We start from the raw sequence: 27957 nt of genomic DNA on the forward strand, positions 1-27957 counted from the left end.
GTAAAACACAGCAGTGTAACAGGCCCTCTACTCTGAGGCTTTACCACAGAGTGGGCTGCCTCTGCTTTGTTTTGTTTTAGTGCAGTCCTGCTCCAATTCTAGGATCACAGTTAAGTCTCTGTCATGTCAAAGGAGAAGATCCTCCATGGCGCAGAGTGGTAAGCAGCAGTAATGCAGCCGAAGCTCTGCTCACGGCCGGAGTTCGATTCCAACAAAAGGAGGAAGTCGAATCTCCGGTAAAAGAGGTCGAGGTCCACTCAGCCTTCCATCCATCCGTGGTCGGTAAAATGAGTACCCGGCATATGCTGGGGGGTAAAGAAAGGCCGGGGAAGGAACTGGCAATCCCACCCCATATATACGGTCTGCCTAGTAAACGTCGCAAGACATCACCCTAAGAGTCGGAAACGACTCGCACTGTAAGTGCAGGGACACCTTTACCTTTTTTTTTATGTCAAAGGATGACTCTCATGGAACTGTAGGCCTGTATTCTTTATTATGTTTAGCACACACAAAATGGCTGCTGCTGCAAGCTATCCTATCTATCTAGAATGACATCGCTCAAAACCAAAGTTTGAAAAGTCACATTATGAGCAGTGGCAGTGTGCTATGCAATACAGTAGGACTATCAGATATTTTAATTTGTTTTGTAGCAGTTTCTATGTTTTGGTAAGCATTCTTTATTTTAGAATATCCATCAAGTGTCTCTTGAAGTCTTTTTTATGCCAACAGGCCTATGCAATTAAAAGTTCCTTGAGTAGCCAGTTATTTTAGTGATTGCTCAATACTGCTTTCAATGGTTTTTTAAAAATGTTTTTATATTGCTATACAGCACCCTGATATTTTATGAGGGGGCAACATATAAATACTTTTATAATAAATAAATAAATAGTTTTTAGAGGGACATCTCATGCTGAAGATGCTTTAACATGTCTCTTAATAACTGTGAGGGTAATATCCAGAGCTAGGAAAGTGCTGTATTCAAAACAGTGCAGACTTGTCTTGGGTCAGACATTACCTTCTACTGTGGAGAGGGGCCAAGGGAATTGAGCACCAAAACTACTTCATGTAGGAGTGGTGATTAGAGAAGGATAACATCTGAGGAGCCTCTAAAGACATATAGTGGTAAATATTGCATAAATGCATTCCAGAATCTCAACTTGGGTCATGGTCTACTGTTCCCTATCTATATGAAATGAAAATCAACCTAATCCTAAAATGAAATATGTCATTTCTCTGAGATCCAGTTCTCATGGTGCTTACAGTTTAACCAATAATCCAGTCTCATTCTAGCATATTATAGTTTTGGTCTAAGAGTCTTTGTTTCACTTATATGATAAACTGTGTACAATGATATGGATTAATTCAAAGTTAATTCATTGTCCAAAGTCATTGCCAGGTCATGGGTATTCAGTGAAATCTACTTATCTGAAAGGAGCCAACAAACAAGTGGTTTCTTGGCCAGTATTTTTTGAACAAGTTGATTTTGACATGGCTACATAGTTCCCATTATTTGCTATGATCGGCATACAATGGAAGAAAAACATGACTGTCTAAATTCACTTTCTATTATATATTGAAAAAGGAAGCATGTGGGTCATCTGTACATGCATTTTCCAAAGCTGAAATTTTCCAAAGCTGCCACTTTTAGCACCCAGGCTGCATGCATGATACCTAATAATGGATCAAAACCATGTGTGTAGGGTTAATAGATTGGTGGTACAGTCAGGTTTTGACAGTATTAATCACCTGTTGTCAGGATTGCTGGATCGTCACCTTGTAGTGGTGAGTGGGCTTGCATGTTCCAATGAACCCTGTGAGCGATGCCATCAGGAGTTATGTACTCCCAGCAGGGTCACCCATGGTGGTAATATATTATTAACAACCTGCAAAAACTTTTAGAATCTTTGCAGAGCAAGAGGTTATCGGTTAGACCTGTTCTGGATGTAGAATAACCCCCCCCCCATAAAATTTTGATGACAGAAGTCTTGCCAACTGTTGCTCTACCAACTTTATCAGAATTGAATACTACTCACTACAATCTACACACTGTAGCTTTAGCACACCAGGAGGAATCAGATTCACCTTGATGTCACTCCAGCCAGTCAATTACCCTATCTTTTTTACCCAGAGCGATGTTAGAGAATACCAATATAATTTTGCCAAAGTCCCCAGGGGATCTTAGCTCTGGAGAATCCATAACAACTTTACTCAGGAAGGGAAGATACGGTACACAGGAAGTCTCATGTCACCTTAAGAGGAAGCAACATCATCGTTGGCTATCTATCCCTAGTTGACTCCCTCGGCCAAATAGACAGGTATACTTGGAGGTCAATTCCCCTGGGTTACTAGTCCTGCTAGTTAATGCCAGGTCGGTGAATGAAAAAACATCGATCATTCAGGATCTTATCCTGGATGAACGTGCCGACCTGATGTGTATTACAGAGACCTGGTTGGATGATTCTGGTGGGGTCAATCTCACTGATCTCTGTCCACCAGGTTTCTGTGTACAGCAGCAGGTTAGACCCGGGGGACGGGGAGGTGGAGTCGCAGTGGTCTACCGTGATTCCATCTCTATGACAAGGTGTCCTCTCCTGCAATTTACCAGGTTCGTGTGTTTGTACCTAAAGCTTTATGGACGAGATAGTTTGGGGATCCTGCTGGTATATCGCCCCCCTCGCTGTCCAACAGTTTCCTTACCCGGACTCTCTGGGTTAGTTTCGGGGCTGTTGCTGGAGTCTCCCAGACTGTTGGTTCTGGGTGACTTCAATGTCCGTGCGGAATCCTCACTCTATGGAGAAGCCCATGATTTCATGGCTGCTTTGACAACTATGGGGCTATCTCAATTAATATCTGGCCCCACCCATAGAGCAGGTCATACCCTCAACCTTGTTTTTTACGCGGGATGGGAGGATGATGATCCAGGAGTGATGGATCTTTCCATAACTCCCCTGTCATGGACGGACCATTACCTAATCAGTTTTCGGCTAACTGCGACTCATACTCCCCGCTTGGAGAAGGGGCCTATTAGGATGGTCCGCCCTAAGAGATTAATGGATCCGGGTGGATTTCTGACAGCTCTTGGGGAATTCCCTGTCCTTCAAGTAAACGATTCTGTCGAAGCTCTGGTCACTCTTTGGAATAGTTCAATGACCAGGGCTATAGACACAATCGCTCCTGAGCATCCCAGTATGCGTGCTAGGATAAAATCAGTCCCATGGTTTTCTAATGATCTGTTGGTGATGAAACGCACTCGTAGGGGTCTAGAGCGACGTTGGCGGAAAACTTGCAGCGAATCTGACCGACTCCTGGTTAAAATATTTTCCAGAATTTACTCAGCCACAAAACGAACTGTGCAAAAGGCTTTTTTTTTTTTATGGCTTCTATTTCTTCAGCCGTCAATCAGCCAGCAGAACTTTTCCGAGTAGTCAAAGGCCTGCTTAATTGTGATCATTATGAAATTACAGAAGATCTCTCTTCAACTCGTTGTGCAGTCCCTAAGGATGTACCTCCGGCCTCTGTCTGTCCTATTAAGATGGATACGCAGCTCTATCTCTCATTTAAATCTTCACTGAGGTTGGCTGTAGAAACCCTGTCCAAGTGCCTGGAGTCGGTGAGTGGCTGGATGGGAAGGAATAAGCTGAAGCTGAACCCTGACAAAACCGAGGTACTGTTTGTGGGAGACAAGGGAAGGCTGGGGGATGTGGACCTGGTGCTCAATGGGGTACGATTGCCCCTGAAAGACCAGGTCCGCAGCCTGGGGGTCATTCTTGACTCCCAGCTGACCATGGAGGCTCAAGTCTCAGCTGTGAGCCGGGCGGCGCTGTATCAACTCCATCTGATACGGAGGCTGCGCACCATCTGCTCCCACCGGTAGTACATGCCCTGGTCACCTCTCACCTAGACTACTGTAATGCGCTCTACGTGGGGTTACCCTTGAAAACGGTCCGGAAGCTGCAGCTGGTACAGAATGCGGCGGCTCGTCTGATTAAAGGCAGCCGCCGGCAAGATCACATCACTCCAGTGCTGAAGGAGTTGCACTGGCTACCGGTTGTTTACCGGGCCCAATTCAAGGTGTTGGTTTTGACCTTTAAAACCCTATACGGTTTTAGCCCAGTCTATCTGAAGGAGCGCCTCCAGCATCGTCAGGGATGCCGCTCAACAAGATCGGCCTCAGAAGACCTTCTCTCGATCCCACCGGTTAAAACAGCTAGACTGGTGAGGACTAGAGAGAGGGCTTTTTCAATAGTGGCCCCCACCCTGTGGAACTCTCTCCCAAATGATCTCTGCCATGCCCCTTCTATGATAAGCTTCCGCCGGGCCTTGAAGACCTGGCTCTTCAGGCAGGCTTTTGTGGTGGGTTAGGTTTCTTACTGTTATGGTTAAATTTTAATGTTTTAATGTATTGTTTTATCTTGTACGTCGCCCAGAGTGGCTGGACAACCAGCCAGATGGGCGACTAATAAATTAAATAAATAAATAAATAAAATAATAAATAAACTTGTTCAACCTGGAGATATAGATAAGCTTCTTGGAGGAATGAGGCCTACCACCTGTCCACTTGACCCTTGTCGCTCCTTGATCTTGAAACAAGCTAGAGGAGGACTGACCACATGGGTATGTGGGGTGGTTAATGCCTCCCTCCACCAAGGCTCTCTTCCAAGTTGCTTAAAGGAGGCACTTGTACGACCATTACTAAAAAAAACCCTCCCTAGACTCACTGTGTTTGAGTAATTATCGACCAGTTTCCAATCTACCTTTTCTTAGTAAAATAATAGAGCGGGTGGTGACCATCCAATTGCAACATTTCCTAGTGGAAACAGATTATCTCGACCCACTCCAATCTGGTTTCAGGCCTGGCCATGGGACTGAGATGGCCTTGGTCGCCTTGGTGGATGACCTTCATAGGAAACTAGACAGGGGGAGTGTGTCCCTGTTAATTCTTCTAGATCTCTCAGCGGCCTTCGATACTATCGACCATAGTATCCTCCTGGACCGCCTAACCAGGATGGGGCTAGGGGGCACTGTCTTGTGTTGGCTCCGCTCTTTCCTGGAGGGTCAGACCCAGAAGGTAATATCTGGAGACTCTTGTTCAGCCCCTTGGCCCCGGACTTGTGGGGTGCCACAGGGCTCTGTCCTTTCTCCTTTGTTATTCAATATCTATATGAAGCCGCTGGGTGAGGTCATCCAGAGGTTTGGAGTTCAATACCATCAATATGCAGATGACACCCAGCTTTATTTCTCCTTTCCTCCTGATGCCAAGGAAGCTGTCCAACCCTTGAACCAGTGCCTGTCCGCAGTGATGGATTGGATGAAGGAGAACAAGTTGAAATTAAATCCAGACAAGACAGAAATGCTCTACGTCAGCCGTGGGACAAATCTGGAGATAGGGAATCTACCTGTATTGGACGGGGTTACACTCCCCCTAAAGACGCAGGTTCGCAGTTTGGGGGTGCTTCTGGACTCGGCCTTGAACCTGGAAGCCCAGGTCTCTGCGGTGTCCAGGAGCGCTTTTGCCCAGCTAAGACTGGTTCGCCAACTGCGCCCATTTCTAGAGACGTCCGAACTGACAAGGGTAACTCATGCCCTAGTTACATCCCGGCTTGATTACTGCAACGCACTCTACGTGGGGCTGCCATTGAAGACAGTTCAGAAACTTAAACTGGTTCAACGAACAGCAGTGAGAATGCTGACCGGGGCCGGCCTTCAAGCACATACTACCCCCCTGTTACAGCAACTCCACTGGCTGCCACTGTGTTTCCGGACTCAATTCAAAGTGCTGGTGTTAACCTTTAAAGCCTTACACGGCTTGGGCCCTGCCTATTTGTCCGACCGGTTGTCTTGTTATGAACCCTCCCGTGCATTGAGGTCCTCTGAGGATATGCTTCTTGTGATTCCTTCAGCTTCACAAGCTCATTTATCAAGAACTAGAGATAGGGCATTCTCTGTCATCGCTCCCAGACTCTGGAATGCTTTACCAGTAGAGGTATGGTTGGCCCCTTCGCTTTTGGCATTCCGCCACCAGGTTAAGACACTCCTTTTCCGGACGGCGTTTAAACTAAATGCAGAATAGGAATTTTAACAAATTACGATAGCAGCATAAATTTTTTGTATGTTTTTTTAACTTGTTGATTGTATGTATTGGGTGTATTGTATAGTTTTTATTCTACTGCTGCTGTCCGCCACTCTGAGTTTCTGGTTAAAATAGAGCGGGCTAGAAATATTTTAAAATAAATAAATAAATAAATAAGGTCAAGGGAGAGGAACCAGACAAAGAATGATTCAAGAAAGTCCTCAACGGCATAACAGGTGGAGAATAACAATGTGTACGTTACAATGGCTGTGAAGGCAGATGAAGACTGCAGCAGATAAAAGACTTCCAATCGTCGTGGTATCCCATGCCATTGGATCAAAGCCCTTTTCTGTCAAGATCGTGTGTTGATCATTGTGCGCCAATCTCCTCACATAAAACAAATTCATGCACAGGCGTCTTCCAAGCAAATCCATCTGGAAACCTATGTCCTTACCGTGGGAGGCTGTGTGAATCCAGAATTGGCCTCCACAGTCACTTACTGTTAAAGACCCACTGTTAAAGACCTTATCTTGGAAGACAATCTAACTCCACCACGAGTGATCGCCAATGAATGAAATGAATGAACGTCAGGAACAATGATGGACTGTGCAGAGCTTGGAAAAGTTACTTTTTTGAACTACAACTCCCATCAGCCCCAGCCAGTGGCCATGCTGGCTGGGGTGATGAAAGTTGTAGTTTAAAAAAGTAACTTTTCCAAGCTCTGGAACTGTGGAAATAAAATCTAGGTTCACCTTCTCTTCTTGACTACTGCAAAGAAATATCAATGGTGACAGTACTGACCCTTAGTTCTATGGGGTACCTGTGTCAGATCTTTTCACACAGTAATTCATGCATGGCTTGGGAGTTGTCTTGTAAATGTTTGAATTGGAAGAAAGTATCCAGTTTATTTCTTTATGTTGTATATTATTTTGTCATCAAACTTGAATCTCACTGGATTTTCCTTGTGTGGAAAAGCTCCCTAGATCTTGAATGCTGGAGTGATGTGGCTGCCACTCTTCACTCATTAGTTCTCAGAGGAGGAATAAAGACACAATAGTTAGCAGGAACAAGAGAAAAGTGTTACATTTACGCTTTCCTAATTGATTTACTAGACAGAAGGATAATTACTTCTCAGCTGTCCTGCAGAACTACATTGGGAATTACCTATCTCAGTATCCCCCAAATGCCTTTGTTCAGCTGTTAAATAAGAATCATGCAACCATCGGAATGCCAGTTATATAAGCTTCATGTACATGGGTAAAAGCAAAGCCTGGAGCTCAATTAGAGCATAAAAGTTTGAGGATTTGAGCTCTTAAGTTTTACAAAATAAATATTTCTTTGGTCATTTCTTTCTTAATTATATGGATTCCTTTCCTTTATCCTTACAAGCCTATCCTTAGAGAGAAGGTGGAATGATTCACCTGTGTAAGTATTGCTCAGCTCTTATAATAGCTGCTAGAGGGCTAGTCTAGATCAGGTGAATCATTGGTTTTCCTAAATGAATATGTTCTTAGCTTCTTTGGGGGAAATTAATAGTCTAGATCTTAAGAAAAAAACAAACAGTGATTCTGTATGATTCTTTGTTTATTGTTCTAGGCTTTACCTTTTTCAATTAAAATGCACTTAGATATGAGCTCCATCAAGTTATGAAACAGTGGAATATTTAAGTGGAGTGGACTTAGTTTTGACTAATAACATTTGCCAAATGTGGTCTTTAGGGTTGGCCTTGCCATTAAGTGAGGTGAGACTCTTGTCTCAGGTGGCAGGTCGGGTGAGAGTGGCAGAGTGAACTCTCATGTTCCCACTGCATCCATTTACGTATCCTTACCCAGGATGAAATAGTCTTGTAGTTAAAAGTATAATTTCATACTTCTGAAAGTAAGGATATATAGCATTGTCTAAATTGTAGAGCTGGTCCTACTATTAGGCTGAGTGAGGCAGCTTCCTCAGGCAGCTGATTTAGGGTGTCATGAAAAGGCATCAAATTATTAGTTATTTAATTGTTTAATATTTTATTTTTATTCCCAGTCAGTTGTCTGGTTTTTTTTTATTCTGGTGCCAAATAATTTAGCCAGCCATTGGTGCTATGCATCTTGACCTGGGGAGAAGGACACCATTGGTTGTGGGCTGGTCCTGCTAGTCACTAACCTAATATTATACTGATATACGAGACATCCGGAATGTATGTTGTTGTTAAATTCCTTCAACAATATATAGGCAGGTGATTTTGCAAAAGATTGCGATAAATGCATGAAACAAAGAAAAACTGCACATATATAGCTGCAGAATTTGTTAGAATAAAGTTTATGTACTTGTGCCCTGCTGATAATGAAGGCTTGTCCATCTAGATCAGGTGTAGGGAAGTTTTAGCCCTCCAGATGTTGCTGAACTACAATTCCCATGAGCCCTAGCAAGCATGGACAATGGCTAGGGATTATAGAAATTTAGTCCAGCAACAACTGGAGGCCAAAACAAGGTTCCGCACACTTGTTCTAGATGATCCAAAGGAAAGCCATTCAGTTTTGAGGAGTAGAAAATTCAAATAATGTAAGCACTACTTGATTCAGATTACACTGATCACAGGGTTCTGTGAGGGACAAACAGTGACACAGAAACACAATATAAAAAAATGGGGCCTCTTCCCTCACACCAAGAGAGTTAGGTTACATATTATATTTTGGTCCAGACCATCCCCCACCTGTTTTTCCTTTGGCAAAATGACAGCTTATAAGAAATATGAGTCTGCTGCTGAACATGGTAGCCCATAGTAAAGTTCCACCCTCCTCTTCCCACTCAATGTTCCTGATGTCATTACATTCAGTATTTCCCCACTCGTGCCAATAGCCAATGGTGTAGAATGGGAAATCACATCGCATAATAATGCCAGGACATGCAATGTATTACAGAAGTTACAGAGGGGAAGGAGGAAACTTGAACAAAGCTGCTGTTTCAGAAGAGCCTAGTTTGTACATGTATTCACAATTGTCCCCTCTTCGCTGCAGACAGCTCAATAGTAATTTCATGATCCTATATCCCCAGTCCTGTGACAGTTGCACAAAAGGAAATCCCATTGATAAAAGTGCAGCTTATACCTGTGTAACTGTTGCAGGCTTTTGCCTTTTATATTTAAAATCTCCTTTATGGATTAAGTGGCAGAGACCTTTGATTTGACTCCGGAGGATCTGTGCTTAATTAATGCCAAGATATTACAGCTCTGAGCAGCTATGGGAGCCTTCTAATGCACGGAAACTGCTACGTGGCTAGAGGTTTCCTGCACAATTATAATTCCCATTTATAACAGGGAGCTGGAGAGGCTGTTATTCTGAGATTTTCCCGTTAATCAGGAAAGAGTATTCTGAGACACGTTTTTCATTTCACTGACATACTGCTGACTGATGATTTGCATGAGAAACCAAGCAAAGCAGCATCTGGTGTAACTCTTCTCTATATGAGTTATTGTAGCTTGATCTAAATTACAGGATAGAGTGAGACTCAGGGATCTTCCACAAGTTTCAGAAGGAGAGGCACCTATCATCTACTAATTTTTTCCAGACCGTGAATAATCAGTCTGGTCTGTCACTATATTCCATGTTGGGGCAAACTCATAGATATTCAAAGGACTCCCAAAGCATATCAGGGTTCCCAAGGTGGTTCCTGCTCTTCCCTTTTGCTTCATTGCCCTGCACTGCTCTGAAACCATCCAAGAACCACAACACATCACTTTTGCTTAATTAAAAGTAATGGGAGAAAGACATCAGAAAGTTTCTAAGAACCAATGTAGTCTAGTGTTGGCCCTAGACCTGTGAGACCTCACATCACAGCCTGTTCTGCCACAAGACTCAGGGTATGTACACATGATACAGTTAAAGCACAGCTCCTCCCAAAGAATCCTGGGAACTGTAGTTTGTTAAGCATGCTGGGAATTGTAGCTTTGGAAGGGGTAAACAGTTCTGAGGATGCTTTGGGGAAAGTAATGAGCTTTGAGGGAAGTAATGTGGTGTGCACACAGCTTCATTGCGTGGCTTTGGTAAGACTCCTCCTCCCCATCCCACCAGTCTTGCTTTGGTAGACAGATTAAGATGGTCCACCCACGGAGTCTAATGGAATCCACTGGATTCCTGAATGTCCTGTGGCAGTTCCCAGTAGATAGAAAAGGTGACTGTGCTGAAGCCCTTGTCATGCTGTGGAGCAATGAGATGTGTCAGGCTTGTAACACAGTTGCCCCTGAGTGCCCTCTACAGCATTGTGGAGCCCTGTTTGCACCTTGGTACATCAGTGAACTAAGGGCAATGAAACAGACTGGATGATGGCTAGAGCACAAGTGGCAAAATATGTGCTGTGTGGCTGATCAGGCATGAGTAAAACATTATAACCGTGCCTACTGTGTGGTAGTAAAGGAGGAGGAGAACGTACACTTCTCTGCCTCCATTGCATCCTCAAGTAGCTGTCCAGTGGAGCTTTTCTGTATTGTCAGGATTCTCTTGACATCAACTCCAGGAAATGGAGGGAGGTTTAGACCCTTCAGAGGCCCACCGTGAATTATTTGCAAGGAACTTTTGCCTCTGTAGCAATCTCGATGACCCATCCACATCTACTGTAGTCCCCAATGAGGTATCCAGTGCAACATCTGCTGCAACTTCTTGGGATTGGTTTCAGTTGATGCAGCCTGATGACATGGACAAGGTGTTTGCGACGATGTGGTCAGCAACATGTCCTCTCAATCCTTGTCCTTCTTGGCTTATTAAAGTTTCCCGAGGGGGTATGACCGAGTTGATTCAGGGTGTAGTTAACGCATCGTTGCAGGAGGAAGTGGTCCCAGCCACCCCTGAAAAAGCCCACCCTGGACCCATTAGTTTCTGACAACTACCATCTGGTTGCAAATACTCCCTTTTAAGGAAGGTGATTGAGAGGGTTGTGACACAGCAAAGGCAAGTAGTTTTGGATGAAACAGATTGTCTTGACCCATTCCAATCTGTGTCCAGGCTTGGTTATGGGACTGAATCGGCCTTGGTCATCCTGATGGATGACCCTTCTCAGGAGAAGGACAGGGAGTGTGCGATCCTGTTGTTCTTACTTGATCCCTCAGTGGCATTTGATACAATGATAATATTGGGTGATTTTTTTCCGGCCCCCTGGCAGTTGTGGTGTGGGGTGCCACAGGGTACCATCTTGTACCCCATGCTGTTTAACATCTGTATGAAGCCCTTGGAGCAGTCATCAGGAGATTTGGGGCAAGGTGTCAGCAGTATGCTGATGACACCCAGCTTTATTTCTCTGTAACATCTAAACTGGAAGAGGCTGTGCAAGCCCTGGACCAGCACCTGGACTTGGTGGTGGGCTGGATTGGAGGTGATAAACTGAGTCTGAATCCTAGGAAGATGAAGACACTGTGGGTTGGTGGTTCCTGAATTTGAATAATTGATCAGTTGGCTGCTTTGGATGAGGTTGTACTCCCTCTGAAAGAGCAGGTTCGTAGTCTGGGAGTGCTTCTGGATTCATCTTTGTGGCTAGAAGCCCAGGGAACCTCACTGGCTAGGAGTGCCTTTTACCAGCTTTGGCTGGTAAGACAGCTGTGGCCATTTCTAGATCAGGATAGCCTGACGACTGTGGTCCTTGCACTGGTAACCTCCAGGCTGGATTACTGTAATGCACCCTATGTGGCACTGCCTTTGAGGTTAGTCTGGAAGCTGCAGCTGGTGCAAAACGTGGCTGCGTGACTGCTCACTGGGACAAAGTCACTCCGCTGCTGAAAGAATTGCACTAGCTGCCGATTAGCTACTGGGCCAAGTTCAAGGTTCTAGTTTTGGTGTACAAAGCCCTATACAGCTTGGAACCAGAATACCTGAAAGATCGTCTTACCCCTTATATACCCAGTTTATCACTGTGCTCTGCAGGTGAGGGCCTCCTACAAATATCATCTTATCAAGACATCCATTCCACACAACATAGGAAGTGAACCTTTAGTGTTGTGGCACCTATCCTTTGGAATTCCCTCACCCCTTAAATATTAGACAGGCGCCATCTCTGCTCTCTTTTCGGCGCCTACTGAAGACCTTCCTCTTTCAACAGGCCTTTTAAGTAGAGCTTAAACAGACTTATCCCAGTCTGTGTCTGTATTGGAATTACTTTTAAAGATGTTTTTAAAGCATTTTTTAAAAAGTTGTTCTGTTTTACTATGTTTTTAAAGATGTTTTATTTTAATATATTTTAAAGTCTGTTTTTTAGATGTTTTAGAGGGCTTTTAGTTTTTTTGTTTGCCGCCCTGAGTTCCTACTGTGAAGAAGGGCAGGATTATTATTATTATTATTATTATTAATAGCCACTTGCCCATCAGCTTTGCTGAGCATGGCAGAATCCCCTTCTAGTTCTGATGGTAGAGGAGGAAATTATGTTGGGTAATAAGCAGTAAATGAATACTATATAGTGTTTCTCCAGACATTTCATGGACTAACACAGGATGTGTAATAATTTTTAAATGAGATGCTGACTTTCCAATTTCCAAGTGAGGGTGAGAGGGCTAACCAGGAATTATTGTGTGGACATATCAGCTCTTGCGTGAAAAGAAAAATTGGGATAGTAAAGCTTTCAGAGATAATGTTAGTTACAAGTAACGAATTACTTGTAATTCATTACTTTTTTGAGTAACGAGTGGGTAATTCCTTTACATTTTGATTGTAATAGAACTAGGAGTAATTTTATTACTTTTGTGGAGTAATTGTAACATTTCCAGAATTACTTTTGGGCATTATTTTGGGGGGGAGCAGGGGAAGTCTTCTGCTCCTCTGATTTTTGGATGAAAATCATGTGCCTCAAACTGGGCTTCTGTGCAGTGTCGCTCTTTCCTCGTGCTCTGTGGATGGGCAGGAGGCGATGAGGGAGGAGGCGGAGAGTGAGACGGGGTGGAGTGGAGAAAACAATTATTTAAAAAAACGGATAGTGGTGAGCTTGGAAAAGTTACTTTTTGAACTACAACTCCCATCAGCCCCAGCCAGCATGGCCACTGGATTGGGCTGATGGGAGTTGTAGTTCAAAAAAGTAACTTTTCCAAGCTCTGGGGTGGTGAAGGATGGAGTGGAGGGGAAAAGGATCTGGAGGTCAAGAACATGGATAAAGGAGGATAAGGAGGCAGCAGCAGAATGGAGATAAATAACTGTGGAGATGAAAGATGACAACGTGTGTGTGTGTATACTGTGTTTGCACTTGGCACACAAAGTGGCCTGCACTACCCTCTCTGGCTACTGTGCTGCATTTGCAGTATTTTAACTTTTTTGCATCTCAGGGAAAATGTTTGCTTGAGTGAGTGTCCCTTAGTTGGTGGCAGGGCAGGGTCCGGGAGGTGGTTAAGTGAGAGAGATTATGCTGTCTGTCTGAATGGGGGAGAGTTTGCACTTGGTATGACGTGCAAAGATCTGAGTAGTGGCCTCAGCCTCCCTCCCTATCACCCTCACCAGCAGAGAGACCACCATTGCTATCTTATGAATAAAAATAATTATTCTACTACCTCTGTATGTGTGTGTTTATTTTTAATGTTGTTTTAGGCTACTTAGATGTGCAGCAGCCAAGCCAGCACCCTGTAGGCGGTTTTTTTAAGTAACTGAAATGTAATTGTAGTGATTATTTTGAAGGAAAAGTAAAGTAATCAGTTACTTTCAAAGCAATTGTAATTGTAGCAGTAATTACTACTTTTTGGGGCCATGTACCTGTAACTGTAATTTATTACTTTTTTAAAGTAATCTTCCAAGCTCTGAATATTTCATCCACTCCAAGACTTGATGGACAACATCTACAGCAATACAATGGGTTTTTCTAATTGGGGTAAGAATTGGAAGTATTTTTCAGTAAAGCATACTGGCCATGATAGACGGTATGTAACTCACTTCTTTGGTCCTTGGATGTGCCTGGTGATTATTTTGATGGAGCAGTGTACTTATGAAGCATATCTAGTCCTCACAATCCACGTGCACTGGGATTTTCTGCACATATTTATTTATTTATTTATTGTCATTATTTTTACCCCGCCCTTTTTCCAAAACTGGAACTCACAGCGGCTTCCAGATAAAAGCACACATATAATTAAAAACATACAAAAGTCTAGATTAAAATCAAATTAAACTATTTACAGTATTAAAACCATTCATACATACAGTTAAAATAGTTCAAACTCAGTTTAAAATAATACAGTTAGACAATAGCAATGCAGCACCCTTCAAGTCCTGTCCTTAACAGCTTTCCGTTCCAAAGGCTTGTTGGAATAAAAAAGTCTTTGCTTGCCGACGGAAGGACTGCAAGGAGGGGGCCATTCTTGCCTCCCTAGGAAGGGAATTCCAAAGCCTCGGGGCAGCCACCAAAAAAGCCATATCTCGCATCCCCACTAGTCGTGCTTGTGAGGATGTGGGTATTGAGAGAAGGGCCTCTCCTGAGGATCTCAGGGCCTGGGCAGTCTCATTTACATGCTTGTCATCTTGCCTATTCATCTAATGGAAAGGGATGAATGCTGGACTTGTGTACACTTTCCAGTGTAGACTGGATTCATGAATCATTGCACAGGTATTATCGGCAAGGGCCTTTGATCTCTTATAGGAATGCTTCTGGTTCTTTGCTACAGCATAGAGCTAAGAGCCTCTGCATGGGCTTCTACCATGAAAACTATGCATACACAGCAGGGTAGATGTGACTAACATTTACATAGAATTGTGTCTGTCCCAGCTTTAGTATGGATCTCTGCCATTTTTTAAAAAAACTATCTTCTGCTCAATTCCAGCTAAAATACTATGACTGGTTTTTGTTTTGTTTTGTTTAAATGTTCCAGCTGGGCAATAGTATGACGAAGCTGCAGTTTTCTGGGTGCACTTGGCACGTATTAGTGCCAAGTGAGACAAACTGCCACCCACCAGTGGCATGCCCATTTGTAATTTATAATTTGTTCAATGTTTTGGTATTGCATCCCAAGCAAGTGCTGAGAAGAGGGCAGTGCTCTGGAGCCCATTTAGCAGATGGACCCTTTTCATCCTTATCACATCGACACCCTTTTGAACGGCATGTGCTACAAACCAAAATACATTATTCTGATCTGGAAGAGCACACATTTATAATAGAGGGAGCAAGCCATCACTCTAGCACAGACTGAATTGGAGCCAAAGGGGAGGAATAATAGAACTGTTTTTCTCCTGCCTTTTATTTCTAATCTTTTCCTTAGGCTCAACAAAATACATTTACCGTGAAACTGTTAACTGTTCAGCTCACACTAATGGGAGGCTATATTGCCTGCGTTTTGAACTGAAGCTTCTTCAGTCCTGTCCAGCATGCATCAGTCCCTTTGGAATACTCCTCTAAGGCACTCTATACTCATGGAGGAGCAGGGTGTTACTTATCCAGATCATCCTGTTTTCTGCTGGAAAGGGAAATTTTAGATGCTCCACTATCCCAGTGAATAATACTGAGCATCTAAAATCTCTCCATCAGAGGATTAAGAAATAAATGCTCAAATCAATTTCTGCAAACAAAACCCAGTATGTGTGACTGAAATAAGTCATGAATATTGTGCCCATTTGCATGTATTTTCTAAAGTTGAATTCTTCTGCAGATTTTAATTAAAGAAAGGGATATGTAGTGGTGGTATAATTAGTCCTGTGTGTTACAGGGCAATGTCAACAGATGATAGAGAGGAATAGGGAGTTGGAAAGTGCAGACAAATCCCACTTGTAAGAATTAGCATTTATTTCAACATCTCAGGCTTCAAAACCCATTTCTAAGTTACTTCTCTCCTTTTTTCTGCTTCTTTTAAAAAGAAGTGTTCTGTCCTTAATACTGTTCTTCCTATTTTATGTGCGGTTATATGCCAGAATCAAGTTGCCAGCTGAATATGAACAAATTCAATAATCATAAACCAGTTTTCTAGTTTTTAATACAATGTACTTAGATTAGTTTTGTGAAACAAATTGTTGTTGTTATCTTTATTACAATGTAACAAAAGCCCAGACATGTAGGCAGATGAGCCCCACATATTTATTTATTTATTTATTGTATTTATATACCGCCCCATAGCTGAAGCTCTCTGGGCGGTTTACAGTAATCTATCAAAGGTCTTGACAATATGCAAAAGATTCTGGGGATTACCTCCAAAAGATAGAAAGCAATTAGTTTAATGGTTTAATAGAATTTGGTAACATGTGCCTCTGAGCACATGTGAAGGGTGCTGAGCATTGCTAGGAGATGCCCTGTTCCCTTCACAGACTTTCAGAGTGGCTGACTGTTAAACCAGTCTGGCCACTGGAGCTCTGTCAGCGGAACAGGAGTCTCCTTTCAGCACCCTTCACAAACTACACTTCCCAGGATTCTTTGGGGGAAGCCATGAATGTCTCAAGTGAACTCAAAGTCTGGTGTGGGTGTGGCCCCCTGATTAGCCAAGACAAGCAGCTGTGAGTCTGGCTTTTAGAACACTGACAGTTGGTTGTTACTGAGCATGCCCAACACTATCATTCAGTTCAATGCAAAATTTCTTAAATTAATTAAAAATCAGCCAGGCATATTTTTCACTTTTAAACTCCAGAAGATAAAGATCAGAGTATGGGGCAAGGTCAGTAACAGGATTACAGGTACTCTGTGAACATGGCTGATGTTTAATGAATTTCAACAGATTATGAGAACTCTAACATAAAAATCCAAAAGGGGTGTGGAGTTTTTTTCTCTCTTTTTAGACTTTAAACTCTCGATTCCCCCTGACTGTTTTGTGTATCGCCATGGAAATTAAGAGGGTTGTTAAGCAAGAGTTTCTGAGTTCAGGACTATAAGTTTTGTAAGGTTTTGTTTTGAAATGAGCTTATGGGAAACATCAGAATAGCATGGGGTATTTTCAATTTAACACTGCAGAATGTGAAAAATCCATGCTGGCTATAGCGTACAGCAACTCTTGTGGCTGTATAATCCTTGGGAAGCTGGAAGGGAGGGCCCTCCTTATTAGCTAGGCCTGCAACCTACCTGGAAGGGAGTCTAAACCAATCATTGTAAGGTAAAACCTTTCTTTATGGCCACATTCACACCAGATATCTACTCCACTATTATTCCACTTTAAACAGTCATGGATTCTCCCAAAGAATCCTGGGAAGTGTAGTTTTTGAAGGATGCTGAAAGCTGTTAGAAGATTGCTGTTTCCCTCACAGACCTACAATTCTCAGAGTTTTCTGGGAAGAGAAAATGTCTGTTAAATAGGGATGCTGGGTCATAAGCATCCCAAACCCTGAGATTTCAGGCCGGTCCTTAGTGATGTCATAGGGGCAGGTCATACTCATGTCATGGGCGGGCCCAAGTGATATCACAGGGGTGGGCCTTAGTGATGTCATTAAGCATAATACCTTAAGCATCAACCACAGTTGCTTGGAGCATACAAACCAAACAAAAACATTTCTCTGATTGGAAATAAAGATAGAAATCTTAGCTAAAAGATAGAGCCTGGGTAGGGAACATTTAACAGAAGTTTTAAAAAAGGTACACACTGCAGTGTTATACTTTTCTAATTAAGGGGTCAAACAAGTTTAAATTTTAGTGAACTGTTGAAGAGGGCAGTTTATTTGTCTTAACCGGTTTTGAAAACCTTCCCAATATGAAGCTTTTCTGGGAGTAAAGCTGCAATGCTAATTCCACATTAACCCCATTGAATTCAGTAGGACTTACTTTTGAGTAGAAATGGCTAGGATTGTGCTGAAAATCAGTGGGACTTTTGAGTGAACATAGAAAAGGATTATATTGTAAATCTTCTTCTCTCCCTTCAATCCTTTTTTTTTAAGCAGATTGGCAGGACTTACTTAGGTGTCACTGCTTTTATTTAGCAGGAAACTAGTGCCTTTTTTTAAAAAATGTTCTGCAATGGCTAATTGGCTTTGACAATAAACTATTATATGGGATGTATGTATTTTTACATCTCCAGTGTGTGTGTATATGGAATATTTCCAACAACCCTGTGAGGTAGGCTTGGAAGCCAAGACACCTCACAACAAGAAATTAAGCCATTTAAAATCAAACAACTATAAAACAAGTATAAAACAGTTACAAAACAGCTTAAAGTGGCATGATTCTGAATTTTGGATTGGGTGAGTGAAGTTCCTTATAACTGAATTGCAGTCCTGTGCATGCTTCCCTGTCCAAGCCCCACTGAATACCTTGGGACTTGCTTCTGAGTAAACACGCATAGGATTGCAGTAAAATATCTTTACAACTTGTGTAAATAATTAACATATTTGACATTCATGCTTATATAAATATTTCTTCATAGTATGTCTTGACATGTATCTGATTTCACACTATGATTGTAAATTATTATTTACAAATTATTATTTCCTCTACATTTTAAGTGTGCCCTTCTTCCTTGGGGTGGTCATGGTCCCCCTCTGTTGTTTGCACCTTGAGGGACAGATTAGGCTGAGGGATGGTGCATAGCTCATGCTCACCCAGCAAACCTTGCAGCATATTTCCATTTTAAAATTTAATGCAAATGATTTATATGCAGGCAAAGTTTATGTAGTAATGCAGATCCACTTAATACATTTAAAGCACATTCAGCTCACATTTAAAGCACATGACCTCCCCCAAAGCATCCTGTGAAGTGTAGTTTCCCCCTCACAGTTATAGTTCCCACCACTTTTAACAAACTACAGTTCCCATGATACTGTGGTGGGATTCATGTGCTTCAAATGTATGTTGAATGTGCTTTAAATGCATGGTGATCTGCCCTAGTATGCTGTGCATTCATTAGGGAATTCAAAAGAACAATTTTAAAAGATACTTTTTTAAATGGGGGAAGGGCTATAGCTCAGTGGTAGAGCATATGCTTTGCATGTAAAGGTCCAAAATCCAATCTCTGGAAAAGATTGCCTGGAATCCTGGAGAGCCAGTACTGGGCTAGATGGAACCAAATGGCCTGAATCAGTATGAGGCAGATTTTTTGTTCCTAAAAGTGGAAAGAGACTCAAGGGCCACAGTGACTGGAAATCTGGAGAGCCAATGCTAATCCATGTCATCCATACTGACCTAGATGATATCAAATGGCTTAACTCGGTATAAGGCAAATTCCTTTGTCCCCCCAAAAAAGGAAAGAGACCCAAGGGTGACAGGGGCTATGAAATTTATTTATGTATTTTATTTATTTATATACCACTATATTGTAAAAAAAACCCCTCAAAGTGGTTTATTTATAGAAGGAATTAAAACAATGAAATTATTGGCCAAAACAGTTAAAGACAGGTATTCAAAAACATTCAAAATAATAAAACAAAAAACACATTTAAAAAACCATAATAGCTTCTGCATGCCTGGGTAGGCTTGCCTGAACAAAATTGTTTTCAGCAGGTGCCAAAGTGAGTACAATGAAGCTCCTGTCTAATGTAAATAGGCAGGGAGTTCCAAAGCGTAGGTACTGCAACACTGAAGGACTGATTTCTTACAAGAGCAGAACAAGTACTATGTGGCACCCTTAGCATGGAAAGCACATCTTGAACTTGGCCTGGTAGCAAATCAGCAACCAGTGCAGATTTCAGAACAGAGGTAATATGTGCTGATAGGGTCTCACCCATGTCAGCAATCATGCTGCAGCATTCTGCACTAACTGTACCCCTCGGGTCAGGTTGTGCTGCATGGAGATTTCTGTGACCTTGACTGACTGGCTGCCAGGATTTTTTTTAGTTTTGGTTAGGAACCCAGACTGGTTCTGTGATGCTGAGTTTTCTGTCTTACTCATATGGTGTTGCATTTAGGAAATCATCACTGTCTTTTTCTTGTTCTGTTTGCAGTTCACCTCTGACATTACTCCCTTACATCCACAGAAGCAACAATAGTGGTTCCATGTGGTCAGCTTAACCCCCTTAAACACACTGATGATGCACCTTGTTATTTGCATAATGGTTTGTTTCTTGCCCAATAGTGGTAAAAGAGAATTCACATACTGGGAAGTGTGGCTTCAATTGCTACTGTTTCCAATCTACTGCCTGTAAAGGTAGCCCAAACCATGTGCGTTTTCTCTCTGTCGATTATTACTCACTGGAAATGGGTTGGCTGTCAAACAGAATTGGCAGAAAAGAGTAGAGAATCTCCTTAACTCTTACCTATCTCTCAGACCTCTCTCTGAAGTGAAGGGTCACGTCTGTAAAGAGGTTTGGAGCACCCACATTAAAAGGCAGGCAGGGCATTCCAGGCAGAGGGTTGCCAACCCTGCTTTGATATGGATATCATTGCAAAGGATCCCTAGTCAAGCCTTACCAACAGCACAATCCTAACCATATCTACTCAGAAGTAAGTCCTGTTGAGTTTGATGGGGCTTAGTCCCATAGTTAAGTGTGCTTAGAATTGCATCACTCCTGAGTGCTCCCATCTAACATCTCCTTAACACTAGGCTTTCTTCCTACATTGGCCTTCTGGTGCCTGGCCTGGCCTGAGGGCACTTAAACCCTTCTTGCCAGAAGCAAGTAAGCTAGATTAAAAGTTCCTTACTCAGACTCTCTAAGCAGGTGAGAAGGAATGATCCTGTTACTTCGGCTGGACCTGGAAACACCCTCATTTAGCTAAGATTTCTATCTTAATTTCCAATCAGATAATTTTTTTTGTTTGAGTAATATGCTCCAAGCAAGTGTGGTTGATGCTTAATGTATCATGCTTAATGACATCCTAGGGCCTGCCCCTATGACATCAGGCCCATGCCTGAAATCTCAGGGTTTGGGATGCTTCTGACCTGGCAAACCTAATCCCAATGCATATTTGAATGTGGGTGTCTTTTCTCTGAACTACATTACTTTCACTTGAATACACATTTAGCTGTACATTGCAATGCAAAAGAGCATTGATCTGGTTTCCTCAGTAATAGGGAGGCATTTTCTCTCCACTCCCCACCCCTCAGAAGGAGAGTAATGACTCTGAACATGGCTAAAATGGGTAGAAGAGTGGAAGGTATGGGAGGGAGGAGGGGAATAATGAAAAAAGTCACTGGTCCCCAAATAGTAATTTTTGTAGTGAAAATTGAACTGTGTGAAAATTCATTGTAGTACTTCTTTAAATTAATCTTTATATCCTATTTGTTTCCTATAGCACAAAATCAATGAAGCCTCAGATAGCAACGTATGCTCTAGATGATTAGAGATGCTGGTCAAAAGCCTTCTATTTATGTCCAATTAACTAAAGCTCACAAACATCTGTAGTTAAGGGGCTCAGTATGTAAAAAAAAAACCCAATAACTGGGAGATTAGTTTATTGCAATCATTTTTTTAAAAAGTCAGGTTCAGACTATGGACTGCCCAGTCTGAGAGATGCTTTAGTATTTCCCAATATATTGAGCTCTTCAGTGGAAGAAGATGCCAAAATTAATTAGCCTAATGAGCACATCAATACAGTTATTGCCATCTTACATGAAAATTAAATTGAACAGTTGTCTGTAGTAAACTCATGAGAGAAAAAATCGTAGGGGAGAGGTGGAAGAGGTGATGGCTTCAATCCTCCAGCCACTTACTCTTGTTGTCTCAAATTCTTTTGGATAAAGCATATTGTGGAATAGCTAGGACTGTGAATGAAAGCCAAAGGTTAACGCTGAAGCATTATTTATTTATTTATCATTTGATTTATATCCGACCCTTCCTCTGTTCATTTTCTGCCCAACAGCTGATGGGGATGGGTGAGGGAGCCAAACTTACCAAAGAGTCAGGCAGCCAGATCTCTCTCTGTGTGTGCGTCTCTCTCTGTGAGCACACACACCTTAAGTTGTGTTCTTTCCTCCAAGCCTGAAACTGACTGATCTGGGTCATCCCTTTGATAACTTGAAACTGAATTACAGACAATCTCTTGCTTTCTCCTATGGTGGGTGGTGAAGGATCGAATACAATTGGGGGGGGAGACATGAAGAGGAGATTTGGTAGGTGCATTGGGCAAAAGGAAAGCCCTTTCAAAATGGTAACAGCAGGAGATAGTGGGAAACAATAGAACATGGAAAGGGATTTGCTGCCCAGTTCAATAAAGTTCAATAAAGGAGGACCTTACATCAGTAGTACATGCTCTGGTAACCTCGCGTTTGGACTACTGCAACGCGCTTTACGTAGGGCTACCTTTGAAGACGGTTCGGAAGCTACAGCTAGTGCAAAATGCGGTGGCCAGACTGCTAACAAGAACTAAGTGGTCTGAGCATATAACACCTGGGCTGGCTCGCCTGCACTGGCTTCCAATATGCTTCCGGGCCAGATTCAAAGTGTTGGTGTTAACCTATAAAGCCTTATACGGCGCGAGACCACGATATCTGTCGGAACACCTCTCCCGATATGAACTGGCTCGTACACTATGGTTTACTACGAAGGCCCTCCTCCGGGTCCCGACACATAGGGAGGCCCGGAGGGTGGTGACAAGATCTAGGGCCTTCTCAGTGGCAGCCCCCGAATTGTGGAACAGTCTCCCCGAGGAGGTACGCTTGGCGCCGACACTATCATCTTTTCGGCGCCAAGTTAAAACCTTTCTCTTCTCTGAGGCATTTTAATCTTAGTTAAATGTTTGTAACTTGGTTTTAGATTGTGTAGTTTTTATATGCTTGTTGCATCAGATTCTGTAATTTTATTGTATTTTATGTTAACCGCCCAGAGAGCTATTGCTAGTCAGGCGGTATATAAGTTTAAGAAATAAATAAGAAATAAATAATAAATGCAATGGAATCAGGAGTAACCAGTGGCTCCCATCTTTAGAATGCACTATGTTATATGTAACAACCCAGACATTCATTTTGCTTGCACTTGAGGGGGGGGTCCATTAACTTTGCCCTTTTGCACATCCACAAACCTGTGCATATATATATGTGTGTGTTTCTCCGCTCTTCTGAAAAAGCATGCAAAATGCAAACAACCTTTATGGACCAATCACTGAAAACGGGTGGACTTAGGGGAGTGGCCAATACTAAAGCAATTTAGGGGGAAAAGCCCACATGTATGGATGCTTGAAAATTGAGTTTTCACAATATAAACCTGACCACAAACAGGACATGTATGGATCTCGAGGCCGAATATGGAAAATGTGGATTTTGCAGTTGGGTATCAATGGGCCCTTACTGTTAAGATAAGCATTATTCAGACCAATATTAATGGATATTAGCAGTAGAAGTGCCAATAGGATTATTCAGTGGAATGATAGAAATGCAAGATTAGTATCCTGATATATGATCAAACAACACTTTAGATTGCACTGAGCCAATGTTTAAGGAATTCTGATGAAAGTCCAAACACACCCAATGGAAGGCCGAGCCACAACGTATAGTGTTTCCATTAACAGAATGGATGTGGCTTCCTAAAATAAATTGGAAGGCATACAAGAAAATGATGTATGAATTGCTATTGTTTCTGTATTGACTGGTGTTTGTACCTAGAATTTCTCCTTTAACATCTCTTTAACATTTGTGTACAATTAATGAGGCTAACAAAACAGGTAACTTACTGTAAATAATTGGTTGGATATAAAGCATGTCTTGTGTTTGAGATTTGATTAAGGAGGAATTACCAATGCTTCCTAGTACATTAAGCAGATTGCAAACTCCATTTCCCAGGCTTCTTAGAAGCAATGGTCAGTTCTGAGTATGGCCAGAAGAATCCTGGATTGTCTATCCCTTGATACAGACGTGTCTGTCCTTGCAGAAGCTCTAGGGTAGGGGGTGGAGTAGGAATCTATTTTGAACAGATTTATACACATGGAATGTGGCAGTTCCAACCCAATCAAGGTTTGCCTGCATTGGACCACCTCTTGCATCAAGTGCCTGCTTATGTCTGAGATGCTTGCGTATTGTAGGAATGGGGTTCACTGTCTAGTTCCAATCTGCTTGTATTCTTATAGCCCATCGTTGGATCCCGATCTGCCCTTTTTTTGTTCCTGCTTGCTTTGGCATTTGCCGATTCGAACCACTGTGGGGTTTTGCTTTTTTGGTGATTTGATCCATATTTGTTCTTATTGGTGGTGATTTTTTTGGGTAATTTTTAATGTAAATACTTATGTAAATGATAATGGTGTTCCACATGGGATTTTTCCTATTTACATATCAATGAGGCAGATAATCGCCTTGGAGTCTGTCTCTTGCCTCATGCTAACTGATGTGCTGCTTAATGATTCCCCTCCCTTTTGCCATTCACTATTCATGAATTAGTTTGTCATCAGCACTGCAGCAGCATCACCACCACCACTAGTACTAGCTTGTATTTTTATTTACACACACACACACACATTAAGCACAGAGAGAGATGGAGAGACCGTGATGAGCTGAGGATGGCAGCAATGAAAGTGGGGTGGGGCAGGTCACGTGGGTCAGTCTCTCATCACCATCATGTTTCCCAAGGAAGAGGATAGAGATTCAGAATGCTCTGAGCTGTCTTGTTTGAAAAACACTACATTGCAGGATGATTTGACAATTAACGTTGATGACATATACTATACAGCCTAGGACAGGGCAGGCATCCAATTTTTTTTGCATTATATAGCAATAATAACACATTTTTTCTTGTAATATATAATGGACAAATGGTGATCGTTATTGCACCTACAGTGTTACAAATGCAGCAGCTATAAGGAAATTATGAAGATAATTACGTAAAATAGGAGGAAAATTGGGGGGGGGGGTTTGAAATCCATGCCGATTGTAGCCGTGGCCGCAGAATCTGTGTTGATTACAGTTGCGGCCCACTGCAAGAAATCAGTGCTGGTCTGAAAAGATAGTGGACTGTCAAATTCAGTTGGAATTTGGTACAAAGTCTGATTTAGCAGATATTCTCCCCCATCCCTAACTTTATTGTCCTTTGTTTAAAAAGCCCAACAATTATCTCCAAAAAAGAGTGTATTATACGTATAACACATACTAAAGACACAAGCCCCATCTGGTACTTTTTTTTTGTAGTGTGATTATGTAAGTATTAACTCACAGTATTAATAAACAGTTGCATGTATTGTTATATGCATCTGTTTACATGTTGGTTACTTTAGGAAACTGGAGTGTATATGTACAGTATATTATATTAACTGTATACTAATGCATTTAATATGTGAGAATTGTTTATATTTTTAGCAGAACCAGTGAAAAATAACTTATGTCTTGTCAAGATCAAGGAGCAAAATGGGAATTAGAAAATAAATATGTGAGTATAAGTAGACACTGAGATTTTTAGAAAATTCCATCTCTACCCTGGGGTGGCCACATGCAAAGGACAGGGTTCCTGCACCGTTAATAGTTACTGTATATAGAAAAGCAAGCATGTGATAAAATTGTGCATGGTGTGGAAAAAGTGGATAGAGAAAATTTTTCTTCCTCTTTCATAATACTAAAACTCAGGGCTATCCATTGAAACTGAACAGTGGAAGATTCAGGACAGACAAAAGAAAGTACTTCTTCACACAGCACATAGTTAAACTATAAATTTGCTCCACAAGATGCAGTGCTGACCACTAGCTTGGATAGCTTTAAAAGAGGATAAAACAAATTCATGGAGGATGAAGCTATCAATAGCTACAAGCCATGAAAGCTGTGTTGTATCTCCACTGTCAGAGACAGTATGTCTCTGTAAACCAGTTGCTGGGAATCACAAGTGAGGAAAGTTCTGTTGCACTTGGGTCCTGCTTGCAGTCTTCCTGTAGGCATCTGGTTGGCCATTGTGAGCACAGGATGCTGGACTAGATGGGCCTTTGGACTAATTTTGCAAGGTGTTTCTTGTGTTCTTAGAAGAGGGAATTTCAGCAGTTGTACCTTGCATAACAAGCTATACCTGTTGAAATTCCCTCTTCTGCACAATTATTAAAGGTGCAGGAACCCTCTCTTCTTTTGCCACATTATGAATTCCTCCATACCTGCTCCCCCCCATGACTTCCTAGAGTAAGTATGGAAAATGTGACAGTCTAGCAGCAAGGAGGGTTATCTGGCGGCAATGGGTGCTCAGTTTACTCCAGACCAAGTCATTAGAATTGCAACAGACTGGTTGGGCAGCTACAGATCAAGCCATAATAGTTTTGTTTCAAAATTGGGGGGGAGTTCATTTCTTAAAACACATATGCGCTTTCAGATTTCAGCACCACCACTAATTATCTTCTTAGGGTCCTGAGAAAAATCTGCTGAAATCATATGGACACAGAAGATATTTTCATCTATCATATGAAATAGAAGCTGATGTGATCTGATTTCAGAACACTGAGTGGATCAAGACGACTGATGTTGAGAATTCAGCCTGAGAAATTTAAAACAAAAAAGATTCCCATAGATGTAACAGGACCATACTGTAACTATGGCAATGCAGCTGCCTAAAGATACCTGGCAGAAAAATAAACATCATTTCTGAACCAGGTGACCTGACAACAGATGGAAAAAATAATATTAAAAATACTAACGGCAAAATGCACCATCAGATGGGTATAGAAGATGACCTAAATGGCACTTTGAAAAATATCAAATGTAATTGTTCCCAAGCTTTCCCCTCACACAACTCTTATGGTACCATTTAGTTATCTACTATGGCATTCTGTCTCTGACAGCACAAGAAAGCTAAAAGCATCTCTTCTCTACCCACAAAATGAATCAACGTAATGATTACTTTAGTTTAAAAAAAAACCTAAGAAGTGACCCTGGATTCTCCCTTGGTAAGTGAGCAGGAGCTCAGATGGCTACATGGGAAAGCAGGAAGCAGCAACATCACTCTTGTTCCTACACATTCCAAGCACGCACTTGCATTCTTTGCCTCACACTCTTCTCATCATCTTATTTGAACACTTGACTTTTTGTATATGGTTAAAACACCAGCTATGAACACTGAAATTTCAAGTCTAAATCTAAGCCATAGTAAATGGAATCAAGCAATGAGAGAATCCCAAGCAGGCAGCAGATGGCAAGTTTAAATATTGTACTACTGCTGCACATGCAGCCGCTAATCCTTTCCTCCATAAGCCAGAAAATAATGGCAGCCCTGGGTTGTATGCAGCTGTTCTACTCAGAGTAGACCCATTGACATTAACAGACCTAAGTTTGTCATGTCCATTAATTTCAATGGGTCCACTCTAAGCAGGAGTAAGTTTGGATACAACTCCCTGTTCTTAATGGAGTCAAACTGGTTTCAAACTAGCATGAGGACAAGCTGAGAAGGTGTACAACATCTGATGTGCAGGAACAAATTCCACAAGAAGAATAAAGAATTAAGAAATTACTTTTTAAAAAGAGTAGCCAAATAGAGTTGTATCGAATGTTAGTTCTGTTCAAAGCAGACCCATTGTAATTAATGGACATAATTAACTGAGGTCCATTAGTTTAAGTGTGTCTGCTCTGAATAGAACTTAGACAGCCCACTGTCTAATGAAACAAGAACACACAAACTATAATATCTTCAGGCTGTAACACATGTAAGGCTTAAAATGGCTTATGCTTAAATTGGTCTAATCTCTATAGCATAAATGTGAAGCCTACATTGTCTCTAATTATTTTAGCTGATTTTAATATTAATTTTTTATGTAGTTGTAATCCACACTGGGACCTTATGGCAAAGGATAGGTAAGGAATCAAATATATAACAACGTTAACAACAACAACCAAACATTTGATTTCTCTTCCGCATTCTGTTAACAACATTGACTGTAGATCAAATAGTGTAAACGAAGATCTAATGTGTTTTCTGATGCTGCACATGAAACCTCCCCTAAAATAATCCTATAAATGTTTGCTCAAAAGTAAATCCCACTGAGTTCAGTGGGGATTACTCCCGGATAAATTGGTAGAAGAATTGCAGCCTTAAAGACAAAATGAGTTCATTTAACATAAGCAACAGGATGCAGGTTATTGCCTTTAAAAGTTCATGTTCTGAGGACTCTGATTTTCCAAAGCATTTTGTGTTCTTGACATGGGACTGGAATTCTCACACATATGA

At 41.8% G+C, this 27957-nt stretch overlaps 1 protein-coding gene across 1 annotated transcript in view; it reads right to left on the reverse strand.

The window, feature by feature from the left end:
- The window catches only part of SORCS3 (sortilin related VPS10 domain containing receptor 3), an 800669-nt gene that overhangs the window by 415629 nt on the left and 357083 nt on the right, over nt 1-27957 (reverse strand). The window lies entirely within an intron of this gene.

Source organism: Rhineura floridana, chromosome 7 (assembly GCF_030035675.1).
Source record: "Rhineura floridana isolate rRhiFlo1 chromosome 7, rRhiFlo1.hap2, whole genome shotgun sequence".
Lineage (NCBI taxonomy): Eukaryota > Metazoa > Chordata > Lepidosauria > Squamata > Rhineuridae > Rhineura > Rhineura floridana.